Source organism: Bombina bombina, chromosome 1 (assembly GCF_027579735.1).
Source record: "Bombina bombina isolate aBomBom1 chromosome 1, aBomBom1.pri, whole genome shotgun sequence".
In the NCBI taxonomy this organism is placed as follows: domain Eukaryota; kingdom Metazoa; phylum Chordata; class Amphibia; order Anura; family Bombinatoridae; genus Bombina; species Bombina bombina.
In genome coordinates, this window is record NC_069499.1 from 165326449 (window position 1) to 165353694 (window position 27246).

Here is a 27246-nt window from a genome sequence, read left to right on the forward strand (position 1 = left end):
CATTGAGGACATCTTGCCGCTTGAATGAAGGCTTCTCCCGGTAAGTGAATCTTCGGGGGTTAGTGTTAGGATTTTTTAAGGGTGTATTGGGTGGGTTTTATTTTTAGGTTAGGGCTTTGGGCAGCAATATAGCTAAATGCCCTTTTAAGGGCAATGCCCATCCAAATGCCCTTTTCAGGGCAATGGGGAGCTTAGGTTTTTTTAGTTAGGGTTTTATTTGGGGGGTTGGTTGTGTGGGTGGTGGGTTTTACTGTTGGGGGGATATTTGTATTTTTTATTTACAGGTAAAAGAGCTGATTTCTTTGGGGCAATGCCCTGCAAAAGGCCCTTTCTCTTGTAAAGGTGTATCCAGTCCACGGGTTCATCCATTACTTGTGGGATATTCTCCTTCCCAACAGGGAGCTGCAAGAGGACACCCACAGCAGAGCTGTCTATATAGCTCCTCCCCTAACTGCCACCCCCAGTCATTCTCTTGCAGCTCTCGACAAGAAAGGAAGTATCAAGAGAGATGTGGTTACTTAGTGTAGTTTTTACCTTCAATAAAAAGTTTGTTATTTTTAAACGGTACCGGCGTTGTACTGTTTTTACTCTCAGGCAGAAATTGGAAGAAGACTTCTGCCTGGAGGTTTGATGATCTTAGCGGTTTGTAACTAAGGTCCATTGCTGTTCTCACACATAACTGAAGAGTATGGAAAGAAAACTTCAGTTGGGGGGATGGTCTGCAGATTGCCTGCTTTGAGGTATGTTCAGTATATTTTTTTCTAGAGAGATGATAAGGTCTAGAAAATGCTGACAGTGCCTGGTATATTTAAGGTAAGCCTGATACAGTGATTTAACAACAACTGGGATCATGCTTGCAAAAAGGGATAATATTCATGTTAATACCTATATTACTTAGTGTAAAAACGTTTGCATGATTTATAAATAAAAACGTTTTTTCTTTGAGGGTGATAAATCTTTATTTGGGGCCTAGTTTCCACATGGCTTGTTAGATTACTCCTAGGAGTACTTTTTTTAAGGCCCTCTGACTTTGAGTGCATGGTGGGAGGGGCCTATTTTCGTTTTCAGTCTGAGACATCCAGCTTCCCTGAAGGAGTCCTCTGGCTTATAGGACCTCTATAGAGGGTTTTGTTCCCGCAAAAATCTTTTAAGGGCAGGTAGGAGCCACAGCAGAGCTGTGGCAGTGTGTTTGACTGTTTGTTAACAGGTTTAATGTTTTTCTAATTTGTTTTTGGGCCTGAGGGGTTAATCATCCATTTGCAAGTGGGTGCAATGCTGCTTTAGTCCCTTATACACACTGTAAAAATTTCGTAGAGTTTACTACTTTTTTTCACTGTTTTGCAGTTTATGTGGTAGTTTTTTTCTCTTAAAGGCACAGTACCGTTTTTTATTATTGCTTTTTTCACATTTATTAAAGTGTTTTCCAAGCTTGCTGGTCTCATTACTAGTCTGTTAAACATGTCTGACATAGAGGAAACTCCTTGTTCGTTATGTTTAGAAGCCCCTCTTAGAATGTGTACCAAATGCACTGACCTTTCTATAAGTTATAAAGACCATATTATGGCTTTTAAAGATTTATCACCTGAGGTTTCTGAGACTGACAAAAGGGAGGTTATGCCATCTAGCTCTCCCCATGTGTCAGAATCTATAACTCCCGCTCAAGGGACGCCAAGTACATCTAGCGCGTCCAAATGCGTTTACTTTACAAGACATGGCGACAGTTATGAATCATACCCTCACAGAGGTATTGTCCAAACTGCCAGGGCTACAAGGAAAGCGGGACAGCTCTGGGGCTAGAACAAATACAGAGCTCTCTGACGCTTTAGTAGCTATGTCTGATTTTCCCCTTACAATGTGCAGAAGTTGAAGCAGGAGAGCTTCTATCTGTGGGTGACTTCTCTGATTCAGGGAAGGCGTTACTTCAGTCTGACTCTGAAATGACAGCATTTAAATTTAAGCTTGAACACCTCCTCGTGTTGCTCAGGGAGGTTTTAGCGACTCTGGATGACTGTGACACCATTGTAGTCCCAGAGAAATTGTGTAAAATGGACAAATACTTTGCAGTGCCTGTTTACACTGATGTTTTTCCAATCCCTAAAAGGTTTTCAGAAATTATTACTAAGGAATGGGATAGACCAGGTGTGCCGTTCTCTCCCCCTCCTGCTTTTAAGAAAATGTTTCCTATAGATGCCGCTACACGGGACTTGTGGCAGACGGTCCCTAAGGTGGAGGGAGCAGTCTCTACCCTAGCTAAGCGTACAACTATTCCTGTCGAGGACAGTTGTGCTTTCCTAGATCCTATGGATAAGAAATTAGAGGGTTTCCTTAAGAAAATCTTTATACAACAAGGTTTTATTCTCTAGCCTCTTGCATGCATTGCCCAGTCACTGCTGCAGCGGCTTTCTGGTTTGAGTCTCTGGAGGAGGCTTTACAGGTAGAGACCCCATTGGATGATATCCTTGACAGGCTTAAAGCTCTTAAGTTAGCCAATTCATTTATTTCTGACGCCGTTTTTCATTTAACCAAGCTAACGGCTAAAAATTCAGGTTTTGCCATTCAGGCACGTAGGACGCTATGGCTTAAATCCTGGTCAGCTGATGTCACTTCAAAGTGTAAACTTCTCAAGATCCCCTTCAAAGGGCAGACCCTATTTGGGCCTGGACTGAAGGAGATAATTTCTGATATTACTGGAGGAAAAGGCCACGCCCTTCCCCAGGATAGGTCCAACAAGTTAAGGACCAAACAGACTAATTTTCGTTCCTTTCGAAACTTCAAGAATGGCGCAGCTTCATCTTCCTCTTCTACAAAACAAGAGGGAAATTTTGCCCAGTCCAAGCCAGTCTGGAGACCTAACCAGGCTTGGAACAAGGGGAAACAGGCAAAAAAGCCTGCTGCTGCCTCTAAGACAGCATGAAGGAGTAGCCCCCGATCCGGGACCAGATCTAGTGGGGGGCAGAGTTTCTCTCTTCGCCCAGGCTTGGGCAAGAGACGTCCAGGATCCCTGGGCTCTGGAGATTGTTTCCCAGGGATATCTTCTGGATTTCAAAGTTTCATCTCCAAAGGGGAGATTTCATCTCTCACAATTATCTGCAAACCAGATAAAGAGAGAGGCAATCTTACATTGCGTTCAAGACCTACTAGTTATGGGAGAGATCCACCCAGTTCCAAAGGAGGAACAGGGGCAGGGCTTCTATTCAAATCTGTTTATAGTTCCCAAGAAAGAGGGAACTTTCAGTTCTTATCTGCCATCAAAATATATGTTTCTATGTATGTGTCTATCTCAACCATTAATACACCTTGGTCAGCATGCAATGTTTTGAAATGAAGGACCAGTGTGCATTGTAGAACCACTGTATTGCTACACAAACATGCAGAGCAAATTAACAGATTGTAATGGTGCGCAGCCCCCGTTAAAATATTGAAAATGCCTGCATGGTTTAGAGGCAAACATTGCACATTGCGGAGAAATGAGATCTGAAAAAGAGCTGGGCTAAAGGTCGGACAGAACTAATCTAACAAATACTTAACTTTTTTTTTTTACTTCACTTTTGCCTAGATTACGAGTTTTGCGGTAAGGTGAAAAGCAGCGTTAACAGTCCTAATGCTGCTTTTTTACGCACGCTGCTATTACGAGTCTTGCAGGTATAGGTGTACTGCACACTTTTTTGGCCTTACCGCAAACCAACTTACATACATTTCGTAAAGGCTTTTTTCTATGGGACTTCCATAGCGCCGGTATTACGAGTTTGTCCTGGGAGGCCAAAAAGTGAGAGGTACAGTCTCTACCGCCAAGATTCCTAACGCATTTTAAAGTCAGTAGTTATGAGTTTTACGCTACAAAGCTGTAGCATAAAACTCATAACTAAAGTGCTAAAAAGTACACATAACACCCATAAACTACCTATTAACCCCTAAACTGAGGCCCTCCTGCATCGCAAACACTAAAATAAAAATATTAACCCCTAATCTGCCGTTCCGGACATCACCGCCACTAGAATAAACATATTAACCCCTAAACCGCCGCACTCCCGCCTCGCAAACACTAGTTAAATATTATTAACCCCTAATCTGCCACCACTAACATCGCCGCCACCTACATTATACTTATTAACCCCTAATTTGCCGTCCCCAATGTCGCTGCCACTATTCTAAATGTATTAACCCTAACACCCCCTATCTTAAATATAATTAAAATATATCTAAATAAAATTTCTATCATTACCTAAATTATTCCTTTTTAAAACTAAATACTTACCTATAAAATAAACCCTAAGCTAGCTACAATATAACTAATAGTTACATTGTAGCTAGTTTAGGGTTTATTTTTATTTTACAGGCAAGTTTGTATTTATTTTAACTAGGTGGAATAGTTACTAAATAGTTATTAACTATTTAATAACTACCTAGCTAAAATAAATACAAATTTACCTGTAAAATAAAACCTAACCTAAATTACACTAACACCTAACACTACACTACAATTAAATAACTTAAATAAATTAAATACAATTAAATAAATTAAATACAATTAGCTAAATTACAAAAACAAACTAACACTAAATTACAGAAAATAAAAAACAAATTACAAGATATTTAAACTAATTACACCTAATCTAAGAGCCCTATCAAAATAAAAAAGCCCCCCCAAAAACCTAACCTAAACTAAACTATCAAAAGTCCTTAAATGGACCTTTTGCGGGGCATTGCCCCAAAGAAATCAGCTCTTTTACCTGTAAATAAAAAATACAAATACTCCCCCAACAGTAAAACCCACCACCCACACAACCAACCCCCCAAATAAAACCCTAACTAAAAAAACCTAAGCTCCCCATTGCCCTGAAAAGGGCATTTGGATGGGCATTGCCCTTAAAAGGGCATTTAGCTCTATTGCTGCCCAAAGCACTAACCTAAAAATAAAACCCACCCAATACACCCTTAAAAAATCCTAACACTAACCCCCGAAGATTCACTTACCAGGAGAAGTCTTCATCCAAGTGGCAAGATGTCCTCAACGAAGCCGGCAGAAGTGGTAATCCAGATGGGCAGAAGTGGTCCTCCAGACGGGCAGAAGTCTTCATCTAGACGGCATCTTCTATCTTCATCCATCTGGCACGGAGTGGCTCCATCTTCAAGACATCCGGCGTGGAGCATCCTCTTCCAATGAAGTCTTCTTCCAGAATGAATATCTCTTTAAGTGACGTCATCCAAGATGGCGTCCCTTAGATTCCAATTGGCTGATAGAATTCTATCAGCCAATCGGAATTAAGGTTGAAAAAATCTTCCAATCAGCCAATAGGATTGAGCTCACATTCTATTGGCTGTTCCAATCAGCCAATAGAATGCTAGCTCAATCCTTTTGGCTGAATCTAAGGGATGCCATCTTGGATGACGTCACTTAAAGAGATATTTATTCTGGAAGAAGACTTCGTTGGAAGAGGATGCTCCGCGCTGGATGTCTTGAAGATGTAGCTGCTCCACTCCGTCTGGAGGACCACTTCTGCCGGCTACATTGAGGACATCTTGCCGCTTGAATGAAGGCTTCTCCCGGTAAGTGAATCTTCGGGGGTTAGTGTTAGGATTTTTTAAGGGTGTATTGGGTGGGTTTTATTTTTAGGTTAGGGCTTTGGGCAGCAATATAGCTAAATGCCCTTTTAAGGGCAATGCCCATCCAAATGCCCTTTTCAGGGCAATGGGGAGCTTAGGTTTTTTTAGTTAGGGTTTTATTTGGGGGGTTGGTTGTGTGGGTGGTGGGTTTTACTGTTGGGGGGATATTTGTATTTTTTATTTACAGGTAAAAGAGCTGATTTCTTTGGGGCAATGCCCTGCAAAAGGCCCTTTCTCTTGTAAAGGTGTATCCAGTCCACGGGTTCATCCATTACTTGTGGGATATTCTCCTTCCCAACAGGAAGCTGCAAGAGGACACCCACAGCAGAGCTGTCTATATAGCTCCTCCCCTAACTGCCACCCCCAGTCATTCTCTTGCAGCTCTCGACAAGAAAGGAAGTATCAAGAGAGATGTGGTTACTTAGTGTAGTTTTTACCTTCAATAAAAAGTTTGTTATTTTTAAACGGTACCGGCGTTGTACTGTTTTTACTCTCAGGCAGAAATTGGAAGAAGACTTCTGCCTGGAGGTTTGATGATCTTAGCGGTTTGTAACTAAGGTCCATTGCTGTTCTCACACATAACTGAAGAGTATGGAAAGAAAACTTCAGTTGGGGGGACGGTCTGCAGATTGCCTGCTTTGAGGTATGTTCAGTATATTTTTTTCTAGAGAGATGATAAGGTCTAGAAAATGCTGACAGTGCCTGGTATATTTAAGGTAAGCCTGATACAGTGATTTAACAACAACTGGGATCATGCTTGCAAAAAGGGATAATATTCATGTTAATACCTATATTACTTAGTGTAAAAACGTTTGCATGATTTATAAATAAAAACGTTTTTTCTTTGAGGGTGATAAATCTTTATTTGGGGCCTAGTTTCCACATGGCTTGTTAGATTACTCCTAGGAGTACTTTTTTTAAGGCCCTCTGACTTTGAGTGCATGGTGGGAGGGGCCTATTTTCGTTTTCAGTCTGAGACATCCAGCTTCCCTGAAGGAGTCCTCTGGCTTATAGGACCTCTATAGATGGTTTTGTTCCCGCAAAAATCTTTTAAGGGCAGGTAGGAGCCACAGCAGAGCTGTGGCAGTGTGTTTGACTGTTTGTTAACAGGTTTAATGTTTTTCTAATTTGTTTTTGGGCCTGAGGGGTTAATCATCCATTTGCAAGTGGGTGCAATGCTGCTTTAGTCCCTTATACACACTGTAAAAATTTCGTAGAGTTTACTACTTTTTTTCACTGTTTTGCAGTTTATGTGGTAGTTTTTTTCTCTTAAAGGCACAGTACCGTTTTTTATTATTGCTTTTTTCACATTTATTAAAGTGTTTTCCAAGCTTGCTGGTCTCATTACTAGTCTGTTAAACATGTCTGACATAGAGGAAACTCCTTGTTCGTTATGTTTAGAAGCCCCTCTTAGAATGTGTACCAAATGCACTGACCTTTCTATAAGTTATAAAGACCATATTATGGCTTTTAAAGATTTATCACCTGAGGTTTCTGAGACTGACAAAAGGGAGGTTATGCCATCTAGCTCTCCCCATGTGTCAGAATCTATAACTCCCGCTCAAGGGACGCCAAGTACATCTAGCGCGTCCAAATGCGTTTACTTTACAAGACATGGCGACAGTTATGAATCATACCCTCACAGAGGTATTGTCCAAACTGCCAGGGCTACAAGGAAAGCGGGACAGCTCTGGGGCTAGAACAAATACAGAGCTCTCTGACGCTTTAGTAGCTATGTCTGATTTTCCCCTTACAATGTGCAGAAGTTGAAGCAGGAGAGCTTCTATCTGTGGGTGACTTCTCTGATTCAGGGAAGGCGTTACTTCAGTCTGACTCTGAAATGACAGCATTTAAATTTAAGCTTGAACACCTCCTCGTGTTGCTCAGGGAGGTTTTAGCGACTCTGGATGACTGTGACACCATTGTAGTCCCAGAGAAATTGTGTAAAATGGACAAATACTTTGCAGTGCCTGTTTACACTGATGTTTTTCCAATCCCTAAAAGGTTTTCAGAAATTATTACTAAGGAATGGGATAGACCAGGTGTGCCGTTCTCTCCCCCTCCTGCTTTTAAGAAAATGTTTCCTATAGATGCCGCTACACGGGACTTGTGGCAGACGGTCCCTAAGGTGGAGGGAGCAGTCTCTACCCTAGCTAAGCGTACAACTATTCCTGTCGAGGACAGTTGTGCTTTCCTAGATCCTATGGATAAGAAATTAGAGGGTTTCCTTAAGAAAATCTTTATACAACAAGGTTTTATTCTCTAGCCTCTTGCATGCATTGCCCAGTCACTGCTGCAGCGGCTTTCTGGTTTGAGTCTCTGGAGGAGGCTTTACAGGTAGAGACCCCGTTGGATGATATCCTTGACAGGCTTAAAGCTCTTAAGTTAGCCAATTCATTTATTTCTGACGCCGTTTTTCATTTAACCAAGCTAACGGCTAAAAATTCAGGTTTTGCCATTCAGGCACGTAGGACGCTATGGCTTAAATCCTGGTCAGCTGATGTCACTTCAAAGTGTAAACTTCTCAAGATCCCCTTCAAAGGGCAGACCCTATTTGGGCCTGGACTGAAGGAGATAATTTCTGATATTACTGGAGGAAAAGGCCACGCCCTTCCCCAGGATAGGTCCAACAAGTTAAGGACCAAACAGACTAATTTTCGTTCCTTTCGAAACTTCAAGAATGGCGCAGCTTCATCAACAAGAGGGAAATTTTGCCCAGTCCAAGCCAGTCTGGAGACCTAACCAGGCTTGGAACAAGGGGAAACAGGCAAAAAAGCCTGCTGCTGCCTCTAAGACAGCATGAAGGAGTAGCCCCCGATCCGGGACCAGATCTAGTGGGGGGCAGAGTTTCTCTCTTCGCCCAGGCTTGGGCAAGAGACGTCCAGGATCCCTGGGCTCTGGAGATTGTTTCCCAGGGATATCTTCTGGATTTCAAAGTTTCATCTCCAAAGGGGAGATTTCATCTCTCACAATTATCTGCAAACCAGATAAAGAGAGAGGCAATCTTACATTGCGTTCAAGACCTACTAGTTATGGGAGAGATCCACCCAGTTCCAAAGGAGGAACAGGGGCAGGGCTTCTATTCAAATCTGTTTATAGTTCCCAAGAAAGAGGGAACTTTCAGACCAATCTTGGATCTCAAGATCCTAAACAAATTTCTCAGGGTCCCATCCTTCAAGATGGAGACTATTCGAACCATCCTACCTATGATCCAGGAGGGTCAATATATGACTACCGTGGATTTAAAGGATGCTTATCTACATATTCCGATACACAGGGATCATCATCAGTTTCTCAGGTTCGCCTTCCTAGACAGGCATTACCAGTTTGTGGCTCTTCCCATCGGGTTATAGCACTAAGAATCTTTACGAAGGTTCTAGGGTCCCTTCTGGCGGTTCTAAGACCGCGGGGTATAGCAGTAGCCCCTTACCTAGATGTCATCCTGATACAGGCGTCAACTTTTCATATCGCCAGGTCCCATACGGACATTGTTCTGGCATTCCTAAGGTCTCACGGGTGGAAGGTGAATGAAGGAAAGAGTTCTCTCTTACCTCTCACAAGAGTTTCCTTCCTAGGAACTCTGATAGATTCAGTAGAAATGAAGATTTATCTGACAGAGGTCAGGTTGTCAAAACTTCTAACTTCCTGCCGTGCTCTTTATTCCATTTCTCGTCCGTCAGTGGCTCAGTGTATGGAGGTAATCGGATTAATGGTAGCGGCAATGGACATAGTTCCGTTTGCCCGCCTACATCTCAGACCACTGCAACTTTGCATGCTCAATCAGTGGAATGGGTATTACACAGATTTGTCCCCTCTACTAAATCTGGATCAAGAGACCAGGGATTCTCTTCTCTGGTGGCTATCTCGGGTCCATCTGTCTGAGGGAATGAGTTTCCACAGGCCAGAATGGACTATAGTAACGACAGATGCCAGCCTTCTGGGCTGGGGTGCAGTCTGGAACTCCCTGAAGGCTCAGGGTTCGTGGACTCAGGAGGAGGCCCTCCTTCCGATAAACATTCTGGAACTAAGAGCGATATTCAATGCTCTTCAGGCTTGGCCTCAGCTAGCTGCGGTCAGGTTCATCAGATTTCAGTCGGACAACATCACGACTGTAGCCTATATCAACCATCAGGGGGGAACAAGGAGCCCCCTGGCAATGTTGGATGTTTCAAAGATAATTCTATGGGCAGAGGTTCACTCTTGCCATCTCTCAGCTTTCCATATCCCAGGAGTAGAGAACTGGGAGGCGGATTTTCTAAGTCGGCAGACTTTTCATCCGGGGGAGTGGGAGCTCCATCTGGAGGTATTTGCCCAGTTGATCCAACTTTGGGGCAAACCAGAACTGGATCTCATGGCGTCTCGTCAGAACGCCAAGCTTCCTTGTTACGGGTCCAGGTCCAGGGATCCCAAGGCAGCGCTGATAGATGCTCTAGCAGCGCCCTGGTCCTTCAGCCTGGCTTATGTGTTTCCACTGTTTCCTCTGCTCCCTCGTCTGATTGCCAAGATCAAGCAGGAGAGAGCTTTGGTGATCTTGATAGCCCCTGCGTGGCCACGCAGGACTTGGTATGCAGATCATGTGGACATGTCATCCTTTCCACCATGGACTCTGCCGCTAAGGCAGGACCTTCTACTTCAAGGTTCCTTCAAACATCCAAATCTAATTTATCTACGTCTGACTGCTTGGAGATTGAACGCTTGATTCTATCAAAGCATGGTTTTTCCGAATCAGTTATTGATACCTTAATTCAGGCTCGAAAGCCTGTCACCAGGAAAATCTATCATAAGATATGGTGTAAATATCTTCATTGGTGTGAATCCAAGGGTTACTCATGGAGTAAGGTTAGGATTCCTAGGATATTATCTTTTCTCCAAGAAGGATTGGAGAAGGGATTGTCAGCTAGTTCCTTAAAGGGACAGATTTCTGCTCGGTCTATTCTTTTGCACAAACGTCTGGCTGAGGTTCCAGACGTTCAGGCGTTTTGTCAGGCTTTAGTTAGAATCAAGCCTGTGTTTAAACCTGTTGCTCCGCCATGGAGTTTAAATGTAGTTCTTAAAGTTCTTCAAGGGGTTCCATTTGAACCTTTGCATTCCATAGATATTAAGCTTTTATCTTGGAAAGTTCTATTTTTAATTGCTATCTCCTCGGCTAGAAGAGTTTTGGAGTTATCTGCTTTACAGTGTGATTCCCCTTATCTGATTTTCCATGCAGATAAGGTAGTGTTACGTACCAAACCTGGGTTTCTGCCTAAGGTGGTATCTAATAAGAATTTCAATCAGGAGATTGTTGTTCCTTCCCTATGTCTTAATCCTTTTTCAAAGAAGGAACGTCTATTACACAATCTTGATGTGGTTCGTGCTTTAAAGTTTTATTTACAAGCTACGAAAGATTTTCGTCAAACATCTGCTTTGTTTTTGTCTACTCTGGACAGAGGAAAGGCCAAAAGGCTTCGGCAACTTCTCTTTCCTTTTGGCTAAGAAGCATAATTCGCTTAGCTTATGAGACTGCTGGCCAGCAGCCTCCTGAAAGAATTACAGCTCATTCTACTAGAGCAGTAGCTTCCACATGGGCTTTTAAACATGAGGCCTCTGTTGAACAGATTTCTAAGGCGGCAACTTGGTCTTCGCTTCATACCTTTTCTAAATTCTATAAATTTGATACTTTTGCTTCTTCGGAGGCTATTTTTGGGAGAAAGGTCTTACAGGCAGTGGTGCCTTCCGTTTAAGTTTCCTGCCTTGTCCCTCCCTTCATCCGTGTCCTAAAGCTTTGGTATTGGTATCCCACAAGTAATGGATGAACCCATGGACTGGATACACCTGTACAAGAGAGAACAAAATTTATGCTTACCTGATAAATTTATTTCTCTTGTGGTTTATCCAGTCCACGGCCCGCCCTAAACTACAGTCACCACTGCACCCTATAGTTTCTCCTTTTTTTTCTTGCTTGTCTTCGGTCGAATGACTGGGGGTGGCAGTTAGGGGAGGAGCTATATAGACAGCTCTGCTGTGGGTGTCCTCTTGCAGCTTCCTGTTGGGAAGGAGAATATCCCACAAGTAATGGACGAACCCGTGGACTGGATACACCACAAGAGAAATAAATTTATCAGGTAGGCATAAATTTTGTTTTAGGCTAGGTTTTTTTTTTATTTGGGGGGGGGGGGGCTTTTTTATTTTGATAGGGCTCTTGGTTGATTTGGTGTAATTAGTATAAATATTTTGTAATTTGTTTATTATTGTCTGTAATTTAGTGGGTTTTTTTGTAATTTAGCTAATTGTATTTAATTTATTTTATTGTATTTAATTTATATAAGTTATTTCATTGTAGTGTAGTGTTAGGTGTTAGTGTAACTTAGGTTAGGTTTTATTTTACAGGTAAATTTGTATTTATTTTAGCTAGGTAGTTATTAAATAGTTAATAACTATTTAGTAACTATTCTACCTAGTTAAAATAAATACAAACTTGCCTGTAAAATAAAAACAAACCCTATGCTAGCTACAATGTAACTATTAGTTATATTGTAGCTATCTTAGGGTTTATTTTACAGGTAAGTATTTAGTTTTAAATATGAATAATTTAGTTAATGATAGGAATTTTATTTATATTTAAGTTAGGGGGTGTTAGGGTTAGACTTAGGTTTAGGGGTTAATAAATTTAGAATAGTGGCGGCGACGTTGGGGGCGGCAGATTAGGGGTTAATAAATGTAGGTAGGATGCAGCGACATTGGGGGAGGGAGATTAGGGGTTAATAAATATAATGTAGATGTCGGTGATGTTGGGGGCAGCAGATTAGGGGTTCATAAGTATAATGTAGGTGGCGGCGATGTCCGGAGCGGCAGATTAGGGGTTAATAAGTATAATGCAGATGTTGGCGATGTCGGGGGGCGGCAGATTAGGGGTTAATAAGTGTAAGATTAGGGGTGTTTAGACTCTGGGTTCATGTTAGAGTGTTAGGTGTAAACATAACTTTAGTTTCCCCATAGGAATCAATGGGGCTGCGTTACTGAGTTTTACGCTGTTTTTTTGCAGGTGTTAGACTTTTTCTCAGCCGGCTCTCACCATTGATGTCTATGGGGAAATCGTGCACAAGCACGTACAACCAGCTTACCGCTCACTTAAGCAGCGCTGGTATTGGAGTGCAGTGTGGAGCGCAATTTTGCTCTACGCTTACTTCTTGCCTGTTGATAAAAACCTGTAATACCAGCGCTGCAGGGAAGTGAGCGGTGAGAATAAACTGCACGTTAGCACTGCACCCCTCATAACGCAAGACTCATAATCTACCCGTTCGTTTGCACAAATGCTCAATATTATCAAATTGTATTATATACAGACCAGAACATTGTTTTCTTAATCTCTTTTCGGGAATTAGTATTTCTTCCTTTTTAATCCATAAATATATTAATAAATTGTACATATTACTGCATCTAGATAAATGTTTAATGCAACAATTTGTCACTCTGAGTAAACATTTTGCAATCAGATCAGATAAACACAAGCGGTATTCAGAGTATGCTTCTAATTATCTCATGCAATGATGGTGTTTACATCTTTTCCTAGACCTGTTTACGTGTTCTGTTTTCCATCTGCAATTTAATATATTTAGGTGTTGCAAACTTTGAAATTAGTAAAACACTCTGCCGTATGCTTATTCTACGCTCACAATTGCAATAAAAATGAGAAGAAAAATATCAGATGCTTCAGTTTCACCAATTACTATATGGCTACAAACACAATCACGTTTCTTGGTGAATTATATTTCAAAATCTCATCTATTTTGTAATAAATGTAGCTATTGTTAAATTGGCCCTTATGTTTGGAAGTATTTTATAGAAGATTTGCAGATGGTACAATATTCCTGATAGCATTTTCTAAGCAAAATTTCAAGATAGTTTCTACAGCTAATGTGTTAAATGAAAATGTATAAGGATTCATTTATTCTGTTAGATAATATAGATGTATGGATAAGGTTTACTAACAACTCACTGAACATACAAATTTGATTTGATTGTAGTTTTACAGTCTTGTTGAATCTACTACAGGGAGTTCAGAATTATTAGGCAAGTTGTATTTTTGAGGATTAATTTTATTATTGAACAACAACCATGTTCTCAATGAACCCAAAAAACTCATTAATATCAAAGCTGAATAGTTTTGGAAGTAGTTTTTAGTTTGTTTTTAGTTATAGCTATTTTAGGGGGATATCTGTGTGTGCAGGTGACTATAACTGTGCATAATTATTAGGCAACTTAACAAAAAACAAATATATACCCATTTCAATTATTTATTTTTACCAGTGAAACCAATATAACATCTCAACATTCACAAATATACATTTCTGACATTCAAAAACAAAACAAAAACAAATCAGTGACCAATATAGCCACCTTTCTTTGCAAGGACACTCAAAAGCCTGCCATCCATGGATTCTGTCAGTGTTTTGATCTGTTCACCATCAACATTGCGTGCAGCAGCAACCACAGCCTCCCAGACACTGTTCAGAGAGGTGTACTGTTTTCCCTCCTTGTAAATCTCACATTTGATGATGGACCACAGGTTCTCAATGGGGTTCAGACTGGTAGTGAGAAAGATGAGGCGCTGGAGAATTGACCCTGCTAGACTAATGTATTCCCCTCTAAGAAAACAGTGGTTGATATATAGTGAATGTAGTCCAGCGCTAGATTAGCACGGGTAGAGTATTTAGTTAAATTCTATAATTTGAATATATTGTATTTTGTGATTGGATAAATGTTTAATGTATGTACTGCAATGTTGTTATTATATATTTATTGTAGGTAATCCTAAGTATTTATCAACATTCGGTTAATAAAAAGATATAAACAGGTATATACAACTGATATATATAAACTTGTTGTCTAATGTGAGCTTCTCAATGGGGTTCAGATCAGGTGAACAAGGAGGCCATGTCATTAGATTTTCTTCTTTTATACCCTTTCTTGCCAGCCACGCTGTGGAGTACTTGGACGCGTGTGATGGAGCATTGTCCTGCATGAAAATCATGTTTTTCTTGAAGGATGCAGACTTCTTCCTGTACCACTGCTTGAAGAAGGTGTCTTCCAGAAACTGGCAGTAGGACTGGGAGTTGAGCTTGACTCCATCCTCAACCCGAAAAGGCCCCACAAGCTCATCTTTGATTATACCAGCCCAAACCAGTACTCCACCGCCACTTTGCTGGCGTCTGAGTCGGACTGGAGCTCTCTGCCCTTTACCAATCCAGCCACGGGCCCATCCATCTGGCCCATCAAGACTCACTCTCATTTCATCAGTCCATAAAACCTTAGAAAAATCAGTCTTGAGATATTTCTTGGCCCAGTCTTGACGTTTCAGCTTGTGTGTCTTGTTCAGTGGTGGTCGTCTTTCAGCCTTTCTTACCTTGGCCATGTCTCTGAGTATTGCACACCTTGTGCTTTTGGGCACTCCAGTGATGTTGCAGCTCTGAAATATGGCCAAACTGGTGGCAAGTGGCATCTTGGCAGCTGCACGCTTGACTTTTCTCAGTTCATGGGCAGTTATTTTGCGCCTTGGTTTTTCCACACGCTTCTTGCGACCCTGTTGACTATTTTGAATGAAGCTTGATTGTTCGATGATCACGCTTCAGAAGCTTTGCAATTTTAAGAGTGCTGCATCCCTCTGCAAGATATCTCACTATTTTTGACTTTTCTGAGCCTGTCAAGTCCTTCTTTTGACCCATTTTGCCAAAGGAAAGGAAGTTGCCTAATAATTATGCACACCTGATATAGGGTGTTGATGTCATTAGACCACACCCCTTCTCATTACAGAGATGCACATCACCTAATATGCTTAATTGGTAGTAGGCTTTCGAGCCTATACAGCTTGGAGTAAGACAACATGCATAAAAAGGATGAAGTGGTCAAAATACTCATTTGCCTAATAATTCTGCACTCCCTGTATTGTTATATTTTGTTAATACAAGGGCCGAATGCGAACAGAAAATCATAATGTACATACCATTCACAGAACCTTTATTATGACATTTGATATAAAGTTTTATTCCTTGAAGATTTTTTATTTCATGTTGTATGTATACCAGTGTTTGTAGGAAAATAATTTGTGTTTTTTTGTTTGTGTTTGTTATGTAAGATAGATCCCACCAAGTATTTTAAAGTTGACAAAATAAAATATTCCTTGTGTGTGTGTACAATTTCCTCACAGATCTAAGAAGAATTTCTTAGTTATTCTCTGTCCATTGCCCACAGCTTACTTTTGGAAGTTGTAATGGCTACTAACGGTTGTGCACTCAGCACATGCATGAGACAGCAGCCATTTTGGATCGGCAACAAAATACTGGTGCACACATGCTACTTTTTCCCAATCCAAAATGGCCATTAATTAGTGTGTCACACATACACTGAGAAACCAGCACGTCACAGCTACTTCTTCAAGCTTCACCATTTCTAGTGTTCAAACCTTCAGTGTATGGGAATGAGCAACAGTTAGAGGTATGTGGACTCTTTCACATGGGCTCCTTATCCTCTTATCGCTCTTCTCCTTCTATTCTTCCCCTCTACTTACACTCCTCTATCCAGAGGCGTAACTAGAATTCACAGGGCCCAGGTGCAAGAATCTAAGAAGGGCCCCCCCACCCCTCCACCCCCCACAAAAAAGTGAATTTGATACATATATTTTGTTTGTTTTTTTAACATTTAACACAGAAAAAAAATGTGAATCAGATTACATCTGCAAAAGGAGGTACCCTGTGCCCACAGTCTGTGAGATGGTCTGACCCCCTATTACTGTATATAGTGACACTGTTTAACCCACCAGTACTGTATATAGTGAGTTAGTGACACAGTCTGTAATCTGCCGGTGAGATGGCTGGCCTGACCCTACCCGCCCCAGTACTTTATAAAGTGACCACAGTAGTCTGTGACATGGTCCAGCCCCCCGTACTGTATATAGTGGTACTGTATAGTGACAACGTTTACCCCCGCCCCCCCTTGCTGTAGTAACAAGGTCTGTAATTTGCTGGTTCCACAAACATACACACACACATACAAATATATGCATAAATACACACATAGTCACATACATACATACACACACACACATAAACACTAATGGGTATAACAGAAAGACTAACCCCTGTAGTCAGAGACACCAGTGAAGCATCATGTCACACTCACATGATATCAGTGCAGGCAGTGACAGATCAACGTTCTTTATTTAAAAAAACTAAATTGCGACCTCTGCACCCCCTGTAGTTTCGCCCCTGCCTCTATCTTAATGCCAATCCTCACATGCGTATATACACAATTATCTCTAACTTAACCACTTTTTACTATCACATTCCTCTCTATTGCCAGCCATACACCTCACTTCCCCTCTCACTTCCAAACTCATTCACACTGCAAAAAAAAAGTGCATTTAAAAAAATAAAGTGTGTGTTTGTGTTTAAAAAAGTTTTTTCTTTAAATCCAACTATTCAAATATAAATGAGTCTGCTTTTATTTAGGATACAATAAAGCATCGTTTTTAATGACTTTCATTTTCCACTCAGCAATAGTAAATGAAAGTATTATTACAAACAATTCTTTGTATATTTTCCTAATCTGCATGTCAGAAAAGCATGTGCGCTACAAATATCAAGTATTTATCACTCAAAGGGTTTCAAATGGATTACAATGTAATAGAAAAGGATGCCAACTAAACTTGCAAAAACTAATGGATTGAATTATAAAAGTGTTATATAATAAAAGCATATGTTTATCCCTTTAAAGCACTGTGACGTTTTTACTTTCCCAAATGTTTTGTATTTAGTTATTTAGTGGAATACCTGCAATCCTTCCTTCCTTGTTTAAAGAAGATGCTGATACAAAGTTCATTTACTCGCCGGATTTGAAATACAGACATGGGGCTTGTGTCATAATATAAATTGCTGCACATATTTCCCTTCTGGCACATTAAATCACTCTTGCATTGCAATGTTCCCAAAAAATCTGCTGTGCAAATTTGTTTTTCCTATGTCGTACTTCAGAGGGTACGTGTAAATTTTTTAAATATGTCTGCAATCTTACTGCTAATTTTAATCTTTGAAATGCAGTGAGAAACACAAATCATATAGCCTGCTGGATATTCAGTTCCATGCATCGTTTTTGACGGAGTAAAAATTAATATATTTGAATTGTGACCTTCTGGATAGACATTGGTTAATTCATATAAGATATGTGCACATGCAGAAACAAAGGGGTAAGCTATGTGACATCTTAAAAGAGAAAACCACTCTGAGAACCTGGAACCATATCTTTCTGAGCTGTTTTAAAGGGATGTTTAAAGGGACAGTAAACACTACATTTTTAATTTCAAATTATAAAAGTATTTTAGTTACATGCATATTTATTGCTAAAGGAGGATACCCTTCACAATGAAGATGATATTCTTAGCTAAAAATATAAATAAAAAGCTACTGAAATGTAAACTTGTCCAAAAAATATACCATAATTCATACAATTGTATTTATAATAAGTAGCTTGCATAGAATAACTGTACATCTATATCGATATATATTACTGGTCTAGGATTTTAAGCCTTTTGAGGCTAATCGCATAAGATTGACATCCTCTCCCGTTTTATTGTTTTGCTTCTTTAAAATTTCTTCTTCAATTAACTTGTATTTATTTGTGTTCTTCTGATTTACACTACTCTGGGGTTACCAGATGTCCCGTTTTTAATGGGATTGACCAGTTTTTTTTAACTAACTGCCCCTTTGTCCCGAAAACTTTTTAAAGAGATGTCCCATTTTTTTATTATGACTCTTTACTTATTTAGGGCCAGATTACAAGTGGAGCGCAAAATATTGCATTTGCAAATGTGCGCTGGTATTAAGAGATAGGTGCAATGCGAACGCAGGTTCATGAGAGCGCGCTTCCATTGGCTCCAATGGGAGCCTCGTTCTTATGCTGTGAGACATGGCATGAGACCTAGCGCAGTGAAAGGGGTAAGTTGAGCAGCGATGGGCAGCAGATCGTAAATATATATGTATATGATTATATACATAGGCATACAATAGAAAATTACAGGGACTACTCAGGCTAGTAGTAGAGCTAAAAGTTTTTCATTTATTGTATAGTAACGGTAAAAAACATTACATCACCTAGGTGAAGCTCAGCACAAAATCAACGCGTTTCCTGCCTGTACGGCACTTCATCAGGGATACACAGCTGATTCCCTGTGTTCTTTAAATAGCTTGGGCTATTAACTCTTAAAGTACCAAGTTGCATATCAATCTTTAATTTTAAAGTGGCAGCCTTACACATAAGATAAAATATATGTAATTATCTTTTAAACACTAGCACACAAGGTGTTATAAGTTTAAAATGTAGGCTGTTATATATATATATATATATATATATATATATATATATATATATGCAACGTTTTACTTTAATTTTCTTTCTATATACATATATCATTAGAAAAACACATTAAAAACAAAAACACAAATTATTTACACGAAAATGTGAGAACATCTTGTGAACATCAAGAATAACAAAATCTTTAAATACTCTATGTCATTTAGTATTGTGGTTAATTATGGTATATTTTATTCAAATATTTTATTTAAAGGATTTAAATCACAATAGTCAAGAGTATCTTCAAAGAAGTAGTAACCCCGATTTTAGGCTATATGGTTATACAGGAAATTAATCAATTAAGACAAGGAAATTAACTGAAAAGTTAGAAATAGGAACTGAAATAAGAATAAAGAATACATAGAAATAGAACTGGGAGGTTAAGGAAATCTAAATTGAAAATCAGTCCTTAAAGGTGTAACAGTACATTGCATATAATTACAAGTACATAATACAAACTTAATGCACGCATAGTAAAGATATATTAGAACTGCCTAAGCAATAAGAACAAGAATAATATAATAGTATAATAATAAACATGCTCAAGAAGCCTTATGTCATACAAAACCTATGTTTTTAAGATTTATTTAAAAATATTAATATATATTTATACATATTAACACATAAATATATATGTATATAAGCATATGGATGTATATTTTTTGGGAACACACACTTCCCATTCACCGCAATGTAAAGACACTGTTCAGTGACGTTTTTTTTTTCTAAAACCCCACAGCTGCCAACTTTAGCCCCTAAAATCTGCCTAGTGCAGTTATTTTTATTAAATAATTGTTTTTTATTTTTTAAGATCAGATGAAGATTCAAGATTAAAAAGCAGTAAAGCTGAAACACGTTGATAACGATGGGATTTATTCCTATGAGAAGCTAAGCAAAACTTGCACTTTACAGTATACATCAGAGCGCTCTGAATTTTAAACCGTTGTTGTGTGAAAATGAATGAACTTTTAAATTTCACCGCTAATCTGCTCAGGCCGAATATCACGTGACCTCAGCTGACATAAGCGACAACCTCACGAGGCTAACAGAACGCTGAGAAGGGTTGGAGAAGTCCCTTGGAAAAGAAGCTGATTTTACAAGTGAGTGGAGAAACCATATAGAAACGGATTTCGTATTCCGGTGAGTTACTATAAGGATATTGAAACAACAAAAGGTGTTTTTAATAGTTTTTTTGGATCCAGTGAAAGTGTGAATATTATAGGCAAATGAACAGAACTTTACAAAGGGACAGTATTTTAAGAAAAACCAGGTCGTTATTAATCTAGAGACTTTTTATTGTGCAAAAGATATTGTGCTATTTTGCACCAGAAAGGATACATTTTCTTTTCTTTATATACAACATTGTTTGTGGAGATTTTTGTTTCTACCCACGGTGGTATTTTTGCATAGGATTGACATACATATCAATTGTATTTTTTTTAATAAATTATTATATTTACATTTGGATACACTTTGATTCTATATTTCATTGAAACATTGTAAGTAACTATTTCGAGGACGAGGTATAGCTGTCTTTCAATAAGCGCACTCTTATTCTGTTTGCATTTTCAATATAGAGATGTGGGGATATATCTCTAACTAAGAGGAGCTACGCTATATATTGGGTTATTGATTGTGATTGTATTATATCTTTATTACCAAATGTGTTAGGGTGTGTGAGAGGTAGAAGAAACACATATCAAAATATAAAATACAGAGGGCCATAATATAGATGGAGTCTCCTGCCTAACCAACTTAAAGGGACAGTCTACTCCAGAATTGTTATTTTTAACCCCTTAAGGACCAGCGACGTACCCTGTATGTCATTGGCCTTTTTTTGGGACTTGATTGTTTTATAGTGCGGTCTTGCCACCAGCATTGAGACTGCTCTATTCCACAAAGCCTGCTGGAGGGAGGGCATTAATAGTGTGTTCTTGCTAGACTTGTGCTATTATGTCCTAAAAAACCCTTAACAACCAGTGACATACAGGGTACATTGTGGTCATTAAGGGGTTAAAAAGATAAATAATCCCTTTATTATCCATTCTCCAGGTTTGCATAACCAACAGGGTTATATTAATATACATTGTACCTCTATGATTACTTTGTATCTAAGCCTCTGTAGACTGCCCCTTTATTTCAGTTCTTTTGACAGACTTGCATTTAGCCAATCAGTGCTAAGCACACATGAACTAGGGCTGTCTAGATGTGAAACACTGTCAGAATTCACTGAGATAAGAGGCAGCCTTCAAGGGCTTAGACATTAGCATATTAGCCTACCTAGGTTTAGCCTTTAATAAAGATTCCAAGAGAACAAAGCAAATTTGCTGATAAAAGCAAATTGGAAAGTTGTTTAAAACAGCATGCCCTACCTGAATCATGAAAGTTTAATTTTGACCAGACTGTGCCTTTAAAAAGCCCACCAGTTGCAAATGATAGCATGATCAGGTGATTATGCCTGGTATATATTGTTATATGAATGTTTTCAGCATTTGAAGTTGTTAATTAATAGCAGTGATAATAGTTTCAGATATTATTTCATTCATTATTTAATTTAAAATAAATGGTTTGAAATTCTACAACCAAAACCTAGTGTAATAATTCATCCTTTTCATTTTGAGCATGTCATTGATGCAGTGTCCATTTCCCCCCCCCCTCAGATCTAGTCACCCTACTACTCCCACAATTGTATAAATGTTCACTGGTGATCAGGGTAAACCATTAGCCGTGCCTTATGTCTGGGGTAAAGGTAAGTTTATGCACCACTAGAAAATCTATTACAAACTGTGTCATAAACAGTTTTAAATAAATAAATTCATATAAAAAGAGGAGCTTGTCATGAAACTTTAATGTGTAAAGCTTGCAAGCTGCTAATTTCAGATTCAAAGCAAGCAATCTTTAATTACCATAAGCTCTGAGGCAAACCCGCTAAATTCACTTTGCCTTCTGAGAATGGTAGAGTTTTAGATGTTTATAGCTTTCATAACCATAACTAAGATAGTTAAGCAAATTAATTTTAAGCAATATTAGAACTTCACTTATACTAATAACAAGATGACTTGGAATTTGTTTCATACTTCATTTGTTGCATTAAAGGGGCAATGTACTCAGGCAAGCGGCTGGTAAGAATTAATTGTATTTAAAGCAGCTGCAGCATTACCCTTTCAAATGGGCTGTTCTCTCTCTCCGCCTCTGTTCATCCCCTGAGGGTTTGCTTTCTACCACTCCCTTTTGTTTACCTAGCTTTTCAATAGCCAGTTCTGCAGTATTATAAATATTAATCTATGTGATGGCTTCAACAGGCAAAAACAGTTATTTCAAATGACAAAATAACTACTTGTAAACAATTTAATTCACACCAGCAGAGGATATGGATCATTGGATAGACATTAAAGGAAAGAAAATGTTACAATACAATCTCCCTTTAAGAAAAGGTTTGTGCATTTGTTTAAAGGGACACATATATTATATACAGTGTGTGTGTGTATATATATATAAACAGCCGGAGGAGGAAGTGCAAGATGCGTCATCACGTATTCACAGCTGAGTAAACAGACAGACAGCTGATCCTGCTGCTCACACACTGTCACTATGAAAAACATGTAAGTTTAGAAGCCGGACCATTTTTAGTTCATAACCTGGGTTGTTTTTGCTGATTGGTGGCTAAATGCACCCACCAATAAACAAGTGCTGTTTAAATTGGCTGGCTCCTTAGCTTAGAGCTTTCTGTTTCAAATAAAGATTTTGTACATGAATCATCATATAGAGGCTTGTGTATTTTTTTTTTAAATTAATTTCAAATGTATTCTAATCAATAAGAATTGCTGGTAAATTAATTAGAAAAAAAACAGTTTGAATTACAAAACAATACTTCAGCAAATCTATTTAAACAAACATCTATAGGAAACGGGCATATCAAAGGATCTTCAAGGAGTTTTTTTTCTCAAGGTTTTTCATTTACAGAAACAAAATATATTGTATGTGGCCAAAGTGAACAGACAAATACTGTAATTAAATATGGATGATGAGTATCTGGACCTATGCTTTGAATGCAGTATTCAAACGTAGCCAATAATGGGGTTGTTTATCACAATCTTCTAAAAAAAAACGTTTTAAATGATTTATCTACAAACATCTCCATAGACTTTAAAGGGGGTTTTCTGTTGAAAATCACTAAATATGTTTTTTGACCCCAATACTACTTATACAGGTTAATTTGAAAATAGAACTAAACTAAAAAGTTTTTTCAATTGTACCTTCTATTTAAATCCTAAAAGTTTATTTTTGATTTCCATTTAATTTTTAACAATAATTTCCTGACAAATGTAATACTAAACAGTCAATTAATATGCGAGGGCATTTATAAAACTAGAAAATTGCTGGTGTTGTTGGATGAGTCACTCTTAGATCCATATGTAACTACTGTGGATTTATGCTTTATCACCAAAAGCTTTATAAATTAACCATCCTTTTTAAAGGATTACTTTCTGTTATAATTTTTAAGCTAAACAACTAACATATTAAAATTAATAAACATTAATTAAAACCTACTGACCTATATTTTCTCCAAAACGAAGTTTCATAACGTTCTAAAAGTTATATCTTTTATTCGCCGATGATGTCACGTTATCCTGCCCACTATTTTCAGCACTGAGTGTTCAAAATACTTAAACCAATAACTTTGTGTTTAAAGCGCCATTTTGAAACCTAGGTATTGTAAACGGATTGGTACAGAGCAAAGGATACCCACGGAGTGGGTTTGGAAAACAATTAAATTTGCAGACAAGATTTCTGATATACGGTAGAGATATGTTAAAGGGACACTGTACCCAAAAATGTTCTTTCATGATTCAGATTGAGCATGAAATTTTAAGCAACTTTCTAATTTACTCCTATTATCAAATTTTCTTCATTCTCTTGGTATCTTTATTTAAAATGCAAGAATGTAAGTTTAGATGCCGGCCCATTTTTGGTGAACAACCTGGGTTGTCCTTGCTGATTGGTGGATAAATTCATCCACCAATAAAAAATTGCTGTCCAGAGTTCTGAACCCAAAAAAACATAGATGCCTTCTTTTTCAAATAAAGATAGCAAGAGAACAAAGAAAAATTGATAATAGGAGTAAATTAGAAAGTTGCTTAAAATTGCATGCTCTATCTGAATTACAAAACAAAATTTTTGGGTTCAGTGTCCCTTTAATGAAATGCTATTAAAAGTACAATACCTCATTTGGTGAACCCCTGCAGTTTACAGATTAAGACTAATACAATATTTAATATTTTGTGTTTATTGGGTACAATTAGCATTGGGATGGTAGGTGTGGCCAATACTCCCATAACCTGCTTATTTGATTGCTCTGCTGCAGATTTCAAATGTTGGCATTTATTAAAATCTTTGGAAACATCATTATACTGGACACTATCGGTCAGATTACAAATGGAGTTCTAAATTTTTTTCCATTCTCCCGCTAACTGTGCTCAAAGAAAAAAATAATTGGAGCAGCATTAGCAAGCATATTACAAGTTGAAAGTAAAAAGTTCAGCAAACTTCAGCACTTTGGATACTGTGACCGCGGTAACGCATTCTCCCCATAGACTTCTATGTGGCGCACTGAAAAAAACAAAAAACTATTAGTTATTCCTTGCACGCTAACCCGACACTAAACAACTTTGCTAAACCTAAAGGTGTTTGAAATTCCTTTATGCAAACTGCTTGGGACTGGAATCAGAAAGGAAATAGTTGTTGTTTTATAAAACTATAGACTAGTATTAGCATTTTAGAACACAAAAACCAAACCAAAGACCCTGGCATATATCTATATATATATTGAAGCCCTTTGTATTAATATTCAAATTATATATTTTGTTTTATAAAGTGTATATATGTGTGCAATACTTTATTTTAATGTGTTTTGTCAAAACATTTTCTTAACCCTTACACTTTACTTCTGATCTCAAGTCGTACTAAATATTCTAGCGCAGTTTGGGCTTTTGCTTGAGCGCAAACTATACCTTTCAATTTGTAATATGCATGTTTGCAATATCCATTGAAAGTATTGGTTGCACTAGAGTGATGATGGGCGCGCTAACCCTTCTCTGGTAAACGCAATTTAGCATGTACTTGTAATAACAAGTCACACACTAATATAGCGTATTGTATCCCGCGATATAACTAGCACGCCACTTGTAATCTAGCTTTGTATGTTCATGCACTTTAACAAGGGTGGTTAAAAACATAATATTTTGTTGGAGGGGGGAGTGTAAACAGTTAGCCACAGTGTTCAAGGGAAATTAAAGTCCCTCAATTTCTTCTATTCTATTATCACATTCACTTTGTTATCTTGGTATCCTTTGTTAAAAAATAGCATACATAGGTATGCTTAGAAACAGCAATGCACTACTAGAAGGTAGCTGGTGACTGGAGGCTTCACGTGTCTCTTGTCATTGGCTCACCAGGTATGTTCAGCTAGGTTCCAGTAGAACATTGATTCTCTGCAGCTGCCTTTAACCCCTGCAAGGGATTTAAATGCATAGTTATAGTGCAAGGGTGATTAAAAACATAATATTTTGTTGGAGGGGGGAGTGTAAACAGTTAGCCACAGTGTTCAAGGGAAATTAAAGTCCCTCAATTTCTTCTATTCTATTATCACATTCACTTTGTTATCTTGGTATCCTTTGTTAAAAAATAGCATACATAGGTATGCATAGAAACAGCAATGCACTACTAGAAGGTAGCTGGTGACTGGAGGCTTCATGTGTCTCTTGTCATTGGCTCACCATATATATTCAGCTAGGTTCAAGTAGAACATTGCTTCTCTGCAGCTACCTTTAACCTGTGCAAAGGATTTAAACACATAGTTATAGTGCAATAAAAAAATGTTCTATACTTTTATGTCCCTTTTAATATCATGGTTGTAGGGTGCTTAACTGGTGGGGACCTTGTCTATTACATACTCCTAACGTCATAGTTTTTCCCCTTTATTTGTCTCTCTTCTTGTTATACATAGAGCACTGGGTGATTAAAAAGGCAAATTTAGGGGGACGTGTCCATGCAGTGGCTCTGAGCGGTCGCATTTCTCTAGTGCTCCAGGAGACATAGTAATAATCCACTGGTTATCACTTATTCTACAGCATTAATAATAAATTACTACTTGTGAAAAAGGGTGTGTGTACAAGCGCTAAGGTAATCCCCAAGCTGTATCCAAACAGAGATCCTAACCAACCTCCAAAAAATAAGCACAAGTAGTAAGAAGTGAATACAGCGCCAACAAGAGGCCAAGGGATAAATATACTCACAGAGAGATAAAAGAAGATTATTTAATGAACCATGTTAAAAAGCATCAGTAATAAAAGACTATATATAAAAAATGTAAAAAGCACATATAAATAAAATTACAAATACAGGAATATCTTACAGAAGCGGCTCAAAGGGCCAAAGCTGATAATTACAATAAAAACAGAGGTAATAACAGGTGATCAGTGTGAGTGGTACACCAGAATAAGAGTGTATACTAATAAAACAGAATTAGCCTAAGTACAACTGTAGCAAGTGCATCAAGCAAAAAACTAATAAACAATAATACAAACAATAGTGTTCAAAATTAGTGTTACAAAAATAGTGTTCCAAAAAATAGAAAAATGCACTGCAGTGCAAAAAAAGGGGGGTAGCAAAATAATTGTATAGATACAATCAAATAGTGAGTGAGTGCAAATGGATATAAAAATGCTAGCTACTTAATCCAGTGAGGTTAAGATATCATTAAATAAAATACACAATATGCAATAACATAAAAAATAAAATACACAATATGCAATAACATAAAAAATAAAATATAAAATATAATCCAAAAAAGTGTTCAAAAAGTTGATCAACAAATGTTAATGAAGAACAAAAATAAGTCAATCAAAACTAAAAAATGGAAAAAATGGGTGATGAAAAGCAAGGTGAAAGTGAGGAAATTGATTCCTTCCAATGTTAGTTACTTTAACAGATCCAAATTCCTGAGTGTGGTTGCTGAAGTAGCTTGCTACAGTTGTACTTAGGCTAATTCTGTTTTATTAGTATACACTCTTATTCTGGTGTACCACTCACACTGATCACCTGTTATTACCTCTGTTTTTATTGTAATTATCAGCTTTGGCCCTTTGAGCCGCTTCTGTAAGATATTCCTGTATTTGTAATTTTATTTATATGTGCTTTTTACATTTTTTATATATAGTCTTTTATTACTGATGCTTTTTAACATGGTTCATTAAATAA